This window comes from Melanotaenia boesemani, chromosome 14, assembly GCF_017639745.1.
Source record: "Melanotaenia boesemani isolate fMelBoe1 chromosome 14, fMelBoe1.pri, whole genome shotgun sequence".
Classification (NCBI taxonomy): Eukaryota; Metazoa; Chordata; class Actinopteri; order Atheriniformes; family Melanotaeniidae; genus Melanotaenia; species Melanotaenia boesemani.
This window is the reverse complement of record NC_055695.1, coordinates 1749566-1761952: the sequence shown is the minus strand read 5'-3', so window position 1 is coordinate 1761952 and position 12387 is coordinate 1749566. Positions and strand designations below refer to the sequence as shown.

The window sequence follows — 12387 nt, the reverse complement described above, 5'->3', positions numbered from 1 at the left end:
AGAATTTATATGAAAAGAAACAAAAAGATGAAAGAATAAAAAATAAAGGACAAGAAATGAAAGCAAAACAGAAGAAAAGATTAAAAATAGAGGACAAAAAAGAACAAAGAATGAGGGAAGAAGAAAAAATAACAGGGAAAAAGAAAGAAAAGATCTTTAAAAGAGGAGAAGAGAGGAAGAAGAGTAAAAAAAGAAGGAAAGGCGGGAGAGTAAAGGACAAAAATATGAAGGCGAAGAAAAGTAAGAAAAGAGGACAAAGAAGAAGCAAAGAAATCACAGAGGAGAGGAAAAGAGGACGGAGGTCAGAAACAAAAGAGGAAAAAGAGAACAGGACTGAAGGGGAAGAAGAAGAGAAAAAGAACAAGAAGAAGAGGAAGATGAAGAGGAGGAAGAGTGGCGGATAAAGAACAATGAAGCTGAGAATCAGTGGTTCAGCTCTGCTGCAGCAGCTCTGTCTCCTCCTGCAGAGCCACACAAAGACCCACATAACACACACACCTAAACTCACACGCACACTCCTGAGCTCCCCACAGACAGCTGTGGTCTCCAATCAGCTTCGTTTGAAAATGATTTATTGATCATCGAAGTTGCTGTTATGAAGTAGCGATGACACACACATACACACACACACACACACAGTCTTATATAAGGGAGATGAAGATCGGAGGGGGGGTGTTCTCCTGGGGGGGCTGCAGATAACTGGTATTAGGACGTTCTCTTGATGAATAATGAATCACATTTAGGTCAAACATTTAAGCAGTGAGTGTGAAAGTGGAAATTCATTTAAATTTCATGTTCAGACGAGCTCATCAGCAGCTTTCTTCTTCTTCTTTCTCACATTCAGCATCTCAGAGAGGAGCTGCAGCAGTCCTGCAGACACCTGCACGGCCACCAGGGGGCAGCTGAGAACTGGATCCACCAGACCGCCCAGGAGAAGCTGCAGCAGAGACGGGTCGGAGTGGACCAGAGAGGACCAGCGGGTCTCTCTCTCTCACACACACACACACATATATATATATATTTATATGAATACTTTTATATTCAATTCCCCTGTTATCCCTGTTGAAAATGATTTTGCAGCCAGATCTCAGACATACAAGACAGACGTCACAATAAGTAAAAACAGAATCAGAACCAACGGCATGTGTCCAGAAAGAGATTCACACAATCCAGGCAGTAAAACAACCTCCCTCTGGAGACGCTGCTTCAGGCAGGTCAGGATAGAACCAGCCTTCCTCACATCATTGTTAAAGACGGCCACGAGGCCCTCCTGCTGGGACCCCGAAACTTTACCAGCAGCTTTCACTGAATCACCCAAACGGTTCTTGTTGGCCAGATTTAAGCTCCGGAGCCAGCAATAACACAAAAAGATAACGCTGATTCAATTACACTTTTATAAAAAAGAGACAGCGTTTCAGTGCAAACATCCATTTCTTAAAAAGAAAAACCTCTTTTCAGGTGACGTCAGCGTGAGTCTTAAAACATCCTTTGTTTGGAACCAGAGCCAGATCTTTATATCTGTCCACCTTCTCCATGGCAGCTGCTTTAGAAAAAGTAGGTGGGGTTTGGTGGAGACTTTCTAAAGTCCATGACCGTATCTTTGGTTTTAGACACGTTTATCTGGAGGACAGTTTTCACACCAGCTTACAAAATCATCCCCAACCTGCCCGTGTGCCGTCCCACCACCATCACGTAAGCCAAGGATGGCCGTGTCGTCAGCAAACTTTAAAACATACCTGTTATTAATATTACTACGACTGTGTACTGTGTACAGAATGTATAACAATGTACAGAATGTATAACAGTGTACAGAATGTATAACAGTGTACAGAATGTATAAGAGTGCAGAGGGACACCAGCCCTTTGGAGAACCCGTAGAAGAGGGGAGCACCTTAGAAAACCAACCACTTACCTTCACACACTGGGACCTACTGGTCGAAGTGGAAAATAAGAAAAGCCAGCCAATTAGACTAGGATGAAGTTTGAAGTCTTAACAAATGTAGGCGAGTAACCCCGGCATCCTCCACACCTCCACCCAGTCTACACGCAAACTGGAGTGGGAGGAGGCAGAGTTCAACCTGGGATAAAACTTCCTTCTTAATGATCTTTTCATTTCATAACGAGAGGTCGGAGCTACAGGTCTACAACATATTTAAGACACATATCTACACTGTATATGACGAGGTGTCCATTATAAATCAATGGATGACTTGGAGGTGTGAACCGTCGTCCGCGTCATCCATTAATTTATGATAATGGACACCTCGAAGGGCATTACCTCCCATATACCATGGTCACTTACGAAAGAAAAAAATAAAAAATTATTAATGCATTAATGTTGTTTTTTTTACTGTTAAAATCGTAAGTTTTTCACAAGAAGTGGCTGAGTGGACTATTTCGTTGTGACGCGTTGCCAAGGTAACCGGCTCTAACACAGAACCTGCAGCTCGGCTGCAGTTATGATGGATGGAGATTTAACATCTGTGGACTCTGACCGCTGCTGGTTTAACGTCTGTGGACTCTGACCGCTGCTGGTTTAACGTCTGTGGACTCTGACCATTGCTGGTTTAACGTCTGTGGACCCTGACCGCTGCTGGTTTAACGTTTGTGGACTCTGACCGTTGCTGGTTTAACGTTTGTGGACTCTGACCGCTGCTGGTTTAACGTTTGTGGACTCTGACCGCTGCTGGTTTAACGTCTGTGGACTCTGACCGTTGCTGGTTTAACGTCTGTGGACTCTGACCGTTGCTGGTTTAACGTTTGTGGACTCTGACCGCTGCTGGTTTAACGTTTGTGGACTCTGACCGTTGCTGGTTTAACGTCTGTGGACTCTGACCGCTGCTGGTTTAACGTTTGTGGACTCTGACCGCTGCTGGTTTAACGTTTGTGGACTCTGACCGTTGCTGGTTTAACGTTTGTGGACTCTGACCGTTGCTGGTTTAACGTTTGTGGACTCTGACCGCTGCTGGTTTAACGTTTGTGGACTCTAACTGTTGCTGGTTTAACGTTTGTGGACTCTGACCGCTGCTGGTTTAACGTTTGTGGACTCTGACCATTGCTGGTTTAACGTTTGTGGACTCTGACCGCTGCTGGTTTAACATTTGTGGACTCTGACCGCTGCTGGTTTAATGTCTGTGGACTCTGACAGTTGCTGGTTTAACGTCTGTGGACTCTGACCGTTGCTGGTTTAACGTTTGTGGACTCTGACCGCTGCTGGTTTAACGTTTGTGGACTCTGACCGCTGCTGGTTTAATGTCTGTGGACTCTGACCGTTGCTGGTTGGGAAGTTGCAGGACGACAAAATGTTGCTCCATTCTCGTCTCTCCTGGACTGATGGAGTCCAATAAGCCTACAAGCTGCTTTCGCAGCGATGCGCCGTCGCAGACATGATCTGGCACGTCTGCAGCCCAGCATCTGAGTTTCTGTTGCCATGGTTACCAACTACCGTTTAGTCAGCGCAATAATTTACAACAATACGTCTATTTGACCGGAACTTCCTTTTATAGGTGTCCATTATCACTTTTTAATGGACACCCTACAGCCATTCAAAATTGAGTATTCAACCAGACCATGGTATAAATAAATAAAATATATATATATAAACCGTACATGATATGACACGATCAAAAATGACACATAACAGCAATAACTGATTTGTAACATTTACATTTTCTACTGTGTTCCAGGTGAATTTACTGACGCAGTAACACATTTTTTAAATTCTGTCACATCTGTAGTAACTTGTCATGTCTCGTTTTCCAAAGAGACCGAGATACAAACGTAGACAAACTTCATTTATTAACTGTCCTTCAAACAGGAGGCAGAAACAATAGGCCTGATTTGCCTTCTCTTCCTGAGAGCTTGCATAAAGACAACTGAACTCTTTTCCTTGGTTCTTGAAACTGCCAGTAAGTCGGTCTTTCAGATGAGAGGTAAAGCATATTCAAGAACCAAGACAAACAAGTCCCCTTGTCTTTATTCAGACTCCAAGGATTACCCTGACCTGGATGATTGGGGACCGACACCAGCTTGTGGCTTTGTCCTCCCCCACTCTGCCTGGCTTCTTTAGATTTTCCATCTTCTGGTCTTCTTCCTCTTTGTTTCCTCTGCCTCTTTTTAATTCAGCTGTCTATACAGTGAAGTGGTGATGAAGCAGCATCCGCAGCTCTTTGTAGAGGAAAACCACTCCACAGCTCATCCTCCACTTTTCTCTGCAGTTCAGTCTGAACGCTCTGATTCTGCAGCATTGTGATAAGAACTGACGACATCAAAGCACTGCCCTGCAGGGACTACTTTTCCCGTGTTGGATCACCCGGCTCCATGCTCTGCTCTCTTTTCATTATTGTTTAGGCTCAAATTGAGCAACATAATTGTTAATAATGTGTCTGTTTTTATATAAAATGTGAAATGTCTGCTGGTTCCAGCTTCCACACAGAGAGGGTTGTTGCTTTATACTGGCAGGAATCATCTTTTCAGAAATACTGGACGTTCTGCTTTCACTTGTTACCTGAAACTCAATAATTTACTTTATACAAGTTACCTCAGGGCTGAAGTTTAAACACTTTGCAGCCTGTGTGGCTTCTGATGTGTTTGAAGTTGTGGACATTTTTCAGCTTTTGGACTTTGAACTGATGGACAGGCAGAACTTCACACAACAGGATGGTTTCCGTTGGCACTCTGAGGAATCTAACTTCACCTTTCTGGGGCTGAAGGTGGTGCCCTGCCATTTGAAAGCAGAAATCTTCATCTGGAGCTGAAACTGATTCATTTTCTCCTGACATGTTTTATAACACGTACAAAATAATGTGAAGAAATGTCACCTTTCCACTGGAAAAGACGTCACCTTGATGGAAGCATATGTCTCTCCAAAACTCCATCCATCAATGCTACCTTCACACTGATGTCCTCCATGGACACTGATGTTCTCCATGGACACTGATGTCCTCCATGGATACTGATGTCCTCCATGGACACTGATGTCCTCCATACCATCACAGCTTTCTCTTGATAACAGCCTGGATGATCTTTCACATCTTTGGAAATTAGGACATTAGCTGAAATGTAGACTCATCTGACCACAGGACATGTGTCCACTGTCTGTCCATCTGAGAAGAACTGGTGTCCAGAGAACTGTTTATGTCTGTCTTCCTCCTTGTATAATCCAGGTTCAGGTTCTGGTTCTGGACCCAGTGGAGTGTTTTGGGTGAAAATGGTCCACCTGAGTCCACATGTCTGTATTGATCTCAAGCCCTATTTCTACCAAGGGGTCCGACTCTGGACGGGACGGTTTGGTTTGGTAAACCCTGATCTCTGCTGTGTTTCCACAGCAACCGTACCCTTACCTGGTAAGGTGGGGTATTAGCTGGGTAGTGATAAATGCATCAGCTACATAATTTTAAGATGTCATAATGGTGCGATGCCTTCCTTGAATTCCAAGAAAGAAGCAGGTGAACCAGAAACAAAGGAGAATGGTGGACATCCAGCAGGTTGTTTTCTTCTTCTTGGATTTAAAGAACAAAAAGTCCACGTATATTCCCAATGAGCTGTTCCTGCTTTGTTCTGATTATCAAGTTGCACAGGAAGTGACAATACCTTTGACCAATCAATGGACTGCAGTGTGTCAAGCTCCATCTTTTGGGGTCCCAAAAAAGTAGGATGGGTCATATTGAATATTCTGGCACCATTCCCATTTTTTACCTGTGGAAAAGTATGTTTTTGTCCTTTCCACTCTGAGGGTGCATTTACACCATGATAGTCCCGCAGAATCTGTTCGACTGAGCGGGATACTTCAGAAAAATTTCTTACCTTCCTTTGGTTTGGTTTGCTTTCACACTGTACTTTACTCAAACCACCTGAACAACATCACATAGTTCCAACAACTGCTCACTGGGGGGCGGCATTCCTCAAAACAACCACTGACCCCCCAAAAAATGTAGATAGAGGAAGAAAATTCAGCTTGCTGATTGGCCAAGACTGACAACATTTCGCTCACCAGAAGTAAACAATGGAGCAACAATAAATTTCTGCAGTCTGGTTTCCGGTTTTACTTTGGTGGTAAGACCTGATCCTCTTTTTACCGGAATCTGTCCAATATGAGCAGAAGGAGGGGCAGCCAGATATCCACCATGTTGTTCAACATCACTTCCTCTGTTCGGTTAGCTGGATGGTCCATTTGCTTTGACACTGCAAGCAAACCACACCTGAGTTCAGTTGGAAGTGAACCGGGACCCCTGGTTTTCAAGCGTACCAGAGCTTGCTTCTTTGGGTCGCACCAGAGTCTGAATGAGCGTTCACACTGCTCCAAACAAACTGGACTATCTGTGGAAGTTGACCGGGGCTCATCTAAAGCCGACCAAACAGCGCCAGTGTGAACATGCCCCAAGATTTCCCCAAAATCCACAAATCTTTTCCCAACATTCTGCTCTGTGGACACTGAAAGACCAACGTTCTTTCCAGTCTATCATTGAGAAATATTTATTGGACTGGTTGATGATTATCTGATGGAGTTTGGACCAAAGTGGTGAACCCAGTTGGAAAGATTAACCCCTTAAACCCTAGGGTTTTTGGAGGTATAGTTCGCCTGAACAGACCTACCCAAATTAAATCAACAATAACTCTGTAATTTTCAGGTCAATATACATAACCTTGGTCTCAGGTATGACCCTATGAAATATAAATCCAGTGTCAGAAACATTGTGAATGTTCATATGTCTGTGCAAATTGTGATAAACCATAGGTAAAAATAAAAAAAATATCCTCGCCTAATTGATTTTTTTTTTTTTACACAGATGAAAACATCATGATAGAAATCATTCTGTGCATAAAGATACCACTGCATGGATTCAGCAACTCCTTGACTACAACTGTACAAAGTTTCACGAGAATAGAACAAAGCTCATAGCTTTTATGCAGGTTTTAGTTTGGATAGAACCAGGCGGACTCTCCATTTGGCCACTTGCATACCCAAATGGTGCCAAATTGTGCTGTGTCTGTATTTCCTCCAGAGCGTCTAACGTGGTGTATTTGGTTTTTCGTAATTTCTTGGACATGTTTATGGCTTTTATCCTTTGTTCTAAATGGATAAAAAGTCAAAATGAAGCAAAGAAATGAACGCTGTTCGATATTCGCTCTTTCCGGTGCGCCCACGTGCGTAACTGCAGCAAAATGGCAACGATGCTCCTTTGTTTACACGCAAGTATTTATACCTGACAGATAAAGTCTCGTTCAAGTGTAAGATATCGTCGGAAAGCTTGTAAGATGTCGAATTCGACCAAACTTTATTTACACTGCCAAGACCCACAACAAGACAACAAAATGGCTGTGAATGGGAGCATATGACATGTTAGCGCATGACGCAGTTTCACCATTATGGATTACTACGCTGTGAGTTTTGGTCGAAGAACAATGTGGATAGACTGAAAATGACCACAAAAAAGTAAGGAAATAAAACATATCGCTGTTTGTGAGAATAGCTTTGGGATTTGGTGTATTTGGTGATAAACATGCTATCTGATAAGCTGTGATATGCGACGGTTAGCTTTGTGTTTGTTTTGAGACTGATGTGAGGTGCTTGGTGAATATCTTTTTATGCTTGTATCATATGAAAGTGCAGCTTTTCTAGTTTCATTTGATACCCAACATGTTGGGGTGGAGTGAACGGATCACGCGTTGTGTTGCATTTTGTTTCGGGTGTTACTGGTTATGGTGGCGCTGTTGTTTGTAGCATACGTATTTTAAAGTTGTTATTAAACAAATTCTTTGTTAACCAAATGCAGTTGGAGAGTTGATTTAGTGGCATTAGGTTTTCTTCTTTAAGACACATTATAAATAAAATATCCTTACATCACTAAAGTAACTTTTTTACACACATGAACTTGTGTTTACATCTGTTGGACCCACCGGTGGGTTCGTCGGGCTTAAGGGGTTAAACCTTTGGTTGATCAAATCAAATCAATTTTTTTATTTATAAAGCACTTTTCATACAAAAAGTAGCACAAAGTGCTTTACATAAAAACAATTTTGGCACCTTAAAAACAAGTTTTCATACATCCAAGTATTAAACCTAACTATTTTAAAAACACACTCACAAACAACATGCATGCATCCACCCTGCCACCACCCACAACCCCATCCTTATTTTGCACTCTAACCTCTAGCTTCTGTCTCTTTGATTGTGCATTCATTATGAAATAAACATCTGGCTTGTTGTCAGGAAATGATATATTTAGGATCTGCTTTTATACCCAATGCTGATGTAGAGGGTCAAATAGATAAGGGGATAAAAACGAACACCCCTATTCTCTGTTCATTAAGTTTTCTTTTATTTGTTATGCATTATATTACTGCAATCTCTTTACTGCAGCGCTATTCTACTTCCAGCTGCTAGGGGGCGGCTATGGCGCTGGTGGTAAAGAGTAGAGCAGGTCACAGAGGAAGAATAAACCTTCCTGTATGAAGCTAACGCCAGCTCAACGTGTGTGTCTCCTCTATTCTTCACCACATGTTGGTAAATGTTCATTTAAACAAGTGTATATGGCAGACTTTACTAGTTGAAATAGTTGTTTATTGAGTAGTTTGTACCTGTTGCAGACAAAGCGGTTTGATAAGACATGTATAAGGAAACAACAATTAGCTCGTTTGCTAGCTAATGCTAATGCTAGCGGATTTGAACAACATGGAGTCGTGTGTGTGGTTAGCTATCACAAAACAACTGAGAAACTTGTGGACTCACTTTTAAACTTAATTCACTTAGCACCTTCTGAAAGTTGTTCATGCAGTATGATATTTGCTGATGTGTCTTCTTGGTTGAGACCAAACCAGAATGTAGGTGATTAAGTGAGGATACGGTTGCATGAGAAAAACAGAGAAAGGAACCATTAAAGGGAAAGTGCATTTTCTTGTTAGCTTTTAGTTAATTATATGTAAAATTTGTTATATATTTGTTTCAGTGCTTATGTTTAAAAATTTATTTCATGTAGTTTGAAAAATCTTTATTTTATCTTAAGCTAGAAAAAACGTGCTAATAGTTTTGAATAGACAGTTAAAAGTGATAAAAGTTGATATAAGTGGCAAAATTAATTTGTAATTGCTATTGTGTTCAAGTAAACTTGCTGGAAACATGTTCAGTCGATGAAATGTTAGAAAAGTCAGATTGTCCCAAATGGTTGTAAATGGGACTGAAAATGGCCATATGTCAAATTAATACCTGATTTCTGTGAAGAGTAAACCTTCCTGTATGAAGCTAACACCAGCTCAACGTGTGTGTGTATCTCCTCTATTCTTCACCACAGCTTGACACACTGAGACGACAAAACCTTCGTTGTCTTCTGACTGTAATGCCGGGGGGCGACCCGACACCCTCCCCAGTCAGCGCTGTTTTATCTGCATGAGAGGAAACCTACACAGTGTTGAGAGATTTTCATGTTATGGCTGATCAGCGTACGTACACACTCCCAGGGATTCACATATGCATACATTAGCATAAAAACGCAGTAACGTTTGACAAACAAGGCTGCTGCGTTTTCCTGTGATGATCCAGTAAACATTGATTCACAGAGCACAAACAGTCATTACAGGATGTCTCACAAAGCAAATGTCGATCATTTGTCTCGCTTCGCCGCCGCATAAACTGCAAGTTTAACATCTACATATTCAAAATGCATCGTAAATGCATATCATAACTTCCTCCCAGGGTGTAAACATCCTGTTTATGATAAAACATGCTGCTGCTTTGGGTATATGTTTCAGTTTCCTCTGAAGGAAATCACTCAGTTATGTTAACAGGAAGAAGACCAGATACAGTTACTTATGCAATTAGGTAAAGATGAGGAAAGAAAGCTGAACTTGTGGTGAAACTAAACTTTAGATTAACCAGAAAATAATCTAATGGAGGGAAGAGAACATGGCTGACTGCTCCTGCACCTGTTTTGACATGTTTACCTTGTTTCCAGGGAGCAAACGGTTTCCATTTATTTCAAGACAAAGTAGAAATTAACTGGCGGAGACTTAAATATCACGTCAGCACTGATTTTTGTCAAAGCCCGGTTATAATTGTGCTTGTTTAAAATCCACCCTGTGGATTGTTCCTGTAAACAAACAGTTTCATTCAGCGACGACACACCAACGCGTTCTGCTTCCATCTTTACCAACGTCTGCTGGAGTGTGTGCACCACTTAAATCTATTTTCACGCAGTAGCAGCAAGGCGATGCCCTAATTAAAAAAGCTTTGATGCCTCATGAAGGTTAATTATTTCCTGTTCTGAAATATATTTGAGAATGCTAATAAAGAAGTGGCCACCAGCGACGTGGTAAATAAGCTGTGTGGTATTTTATGTGGCCTTTAACAGCGAGCTGATCGTGTATTATTCCTCCTCTCTTCACACAAACAGGCCGTCACGGTCACATTATGGGATCCAAACCAGGTGAGACGACGAGTCAAAGAGGAAAAAATAAGTTGGATCAAAATTAGACACGTTGCTTAGTTTATCTGCCCTCAGTGATTTCATTTCAGATTCATATCTGTATTTATGTAGTTTGTTACACCGATCATAGACATGATAAATGGTCTTTAGCTGCTTTTAAAACAAAAACAGTATCAATGACGATTTATATAATAAGGATTAAAGCTTCTCATAATTTGTCTGTGTTCAATAAGAATTTCCTTTCTCAAAATGAGAAAATTCACATAACAGCAGCCTCTATGTCTAATATTTAGTTCAGTTATAGTACAGCATTAAAACAGTAGCTCAGATTTTACACAGAGATTCTCGAAGGTTAGAGACGGTTTTGGAGTAAAACCAGACTTAGTAAACATCTTTTTGTAGCTTCACTCAGTCCAGAAAGCAACCTGATTCATTAACCGGCTGATGGTGGTCATGGTTGCTGAGATGTTTGAATCTGGATCTGCATACTGGTCCATTAAAAGTCATTTAACAGGTTTCTGAGAAGACATTTAAACAAAGTTTGCAAGCCTCTGCATCCCGTGTTGCTCAGGTTATGGTGCCACTGCTGTAGATCTGCTCATGTTTATACCTTATAGCCTACAGATGAGGAAATAACTAGTTTGGCTACAAACTACAGAAAAGGAAAAATATCTAGTTTGGTTAAAAACTAGTTTGGTTAAATGGCACTAATGGTTATTTAACCTAAAATGTTATCGCATAATTGGATTTTTTGTGATTATGTACGACTCGGGTTGGCCTTTCGGCATAAGGCGACGTTACAGATGAGGAGAAACGCTCATGTCTTTAATGATGGATCGTATGGCTGTCCAAACATAGCTGACGTGAGGTCCATGGCTTTCAGTCGACAGTGTGAAATAGTCCCAGTCTGTAGAAGAAACAGTGTGTAATTCCAGATAAATGTATTATTTCTTTTCACTACTGTAGTTTTCTTAATGTCCCAAACCAACAGCAGCCACTCTGCTGAAGGACAGCTGGAAGTCAAAGCTAGCTGGATGCTTTTCCTGGTTTATAAATTTTCTACTCAGGTTATAAAGAAATGATGGAAACCAATTTTAAAACGTGGTTTGCAAAAAGAAGCCTCTGAAGTCCAGGTGGCCGTTTCCTTTTCCATCTTAGAGGAATTATTGATTCTTTACACAGGAGAGGAGATTTAGCTGGAACGAGACGTCTTACTTACTTTACTTTGTTATCTAAGTTTATTTGGTATGAAAAAGTAAAATAAATAAAACTGATATATAAGGAGTGTTCAGGGGCCTCATTTATCAAACTGTGTAGCAAAGCAAACTACAGGTGGCGTCTAGTTAAAGGAAACGCTGCACTTCTACTCCCAGATTTATCAAAGTGAGCACACACACGTCCTCCACCTGTTTCCGTTTATAAACCAGAACCAACTCTAAAGCGGAGCAGGTGAGGGACACCTTGCCCCGCCCACATGGTGGCTTTAAATGTTCAGGTGGACGCCTGTAATACATATTCATCACATCATTTCCATGGTGGCTCAGGAGGGAAAAAGAGGGAAGAAGTGGAATATTTCAGGGTGTGAGACAGAGATCCTGATGGAGCACGTTGGAAAAGGTAAAATGTGTAACTGGTGGACACGGCGTGGACGTTACTGGTGTCAGAAAGACAGAATAGTGGCAGCAGGTGGAGACGCTGTCATCACAGCATCAGAAGAGAAGAAACGCCAGAGGAGTCGGAACGTACGGATGGATATCTCAGTCGGTAGAACATCCGTCTGCCATGCAGGAGATCGAAGTTCAAATCCCAGAGGGGTGAACAGCAAAACCTTCCAGTCGGGGTCTTCGGTAAGACGCTGCAGCCCACAGTAGATGGTTCTGGAGAAAAGCTGCTAGATGACAGTAATGATGCCGGTAATGTGGTCTTTGTACAGATAAATATGTACAGATATAAATATGTCCTGGTC

The 12387-nt window shown here is 41.6% G+C and overlaps 1 protein-coding gene and 1 long non-coding RNA gene across 2 annotated transcripts in view; one reads left to right on the top strand and one right to left on the bottom strand.

Annotated features, from left to right (window-relative positions):
* Positions 1-12387, bottom strand: part of pik3r3b (phosphoinositide-3-kinase, regulatory subunit 3b (gamma)) — a 291288-nt gene that overhangs the window by 196523 nt on the left and 82378 nt on the right. The window lies entirely within an intron of this gene.
* LOC121652953 overlaps positions 8433-12387 on the top strand; it is a 32532-nt gene continuing 28577 nt past the window's right edge. The window contains exons 1-2 of the long non-coding RNA XR_006012714.1: positions 8433-8479; positions 9291-9438. This is a non-coding gene — a long non-coding RNA (uncharacterized LOC121652953). The remainder of the gene's footprint in view (positions 8480-9290; positions 9439-12387) is intronic.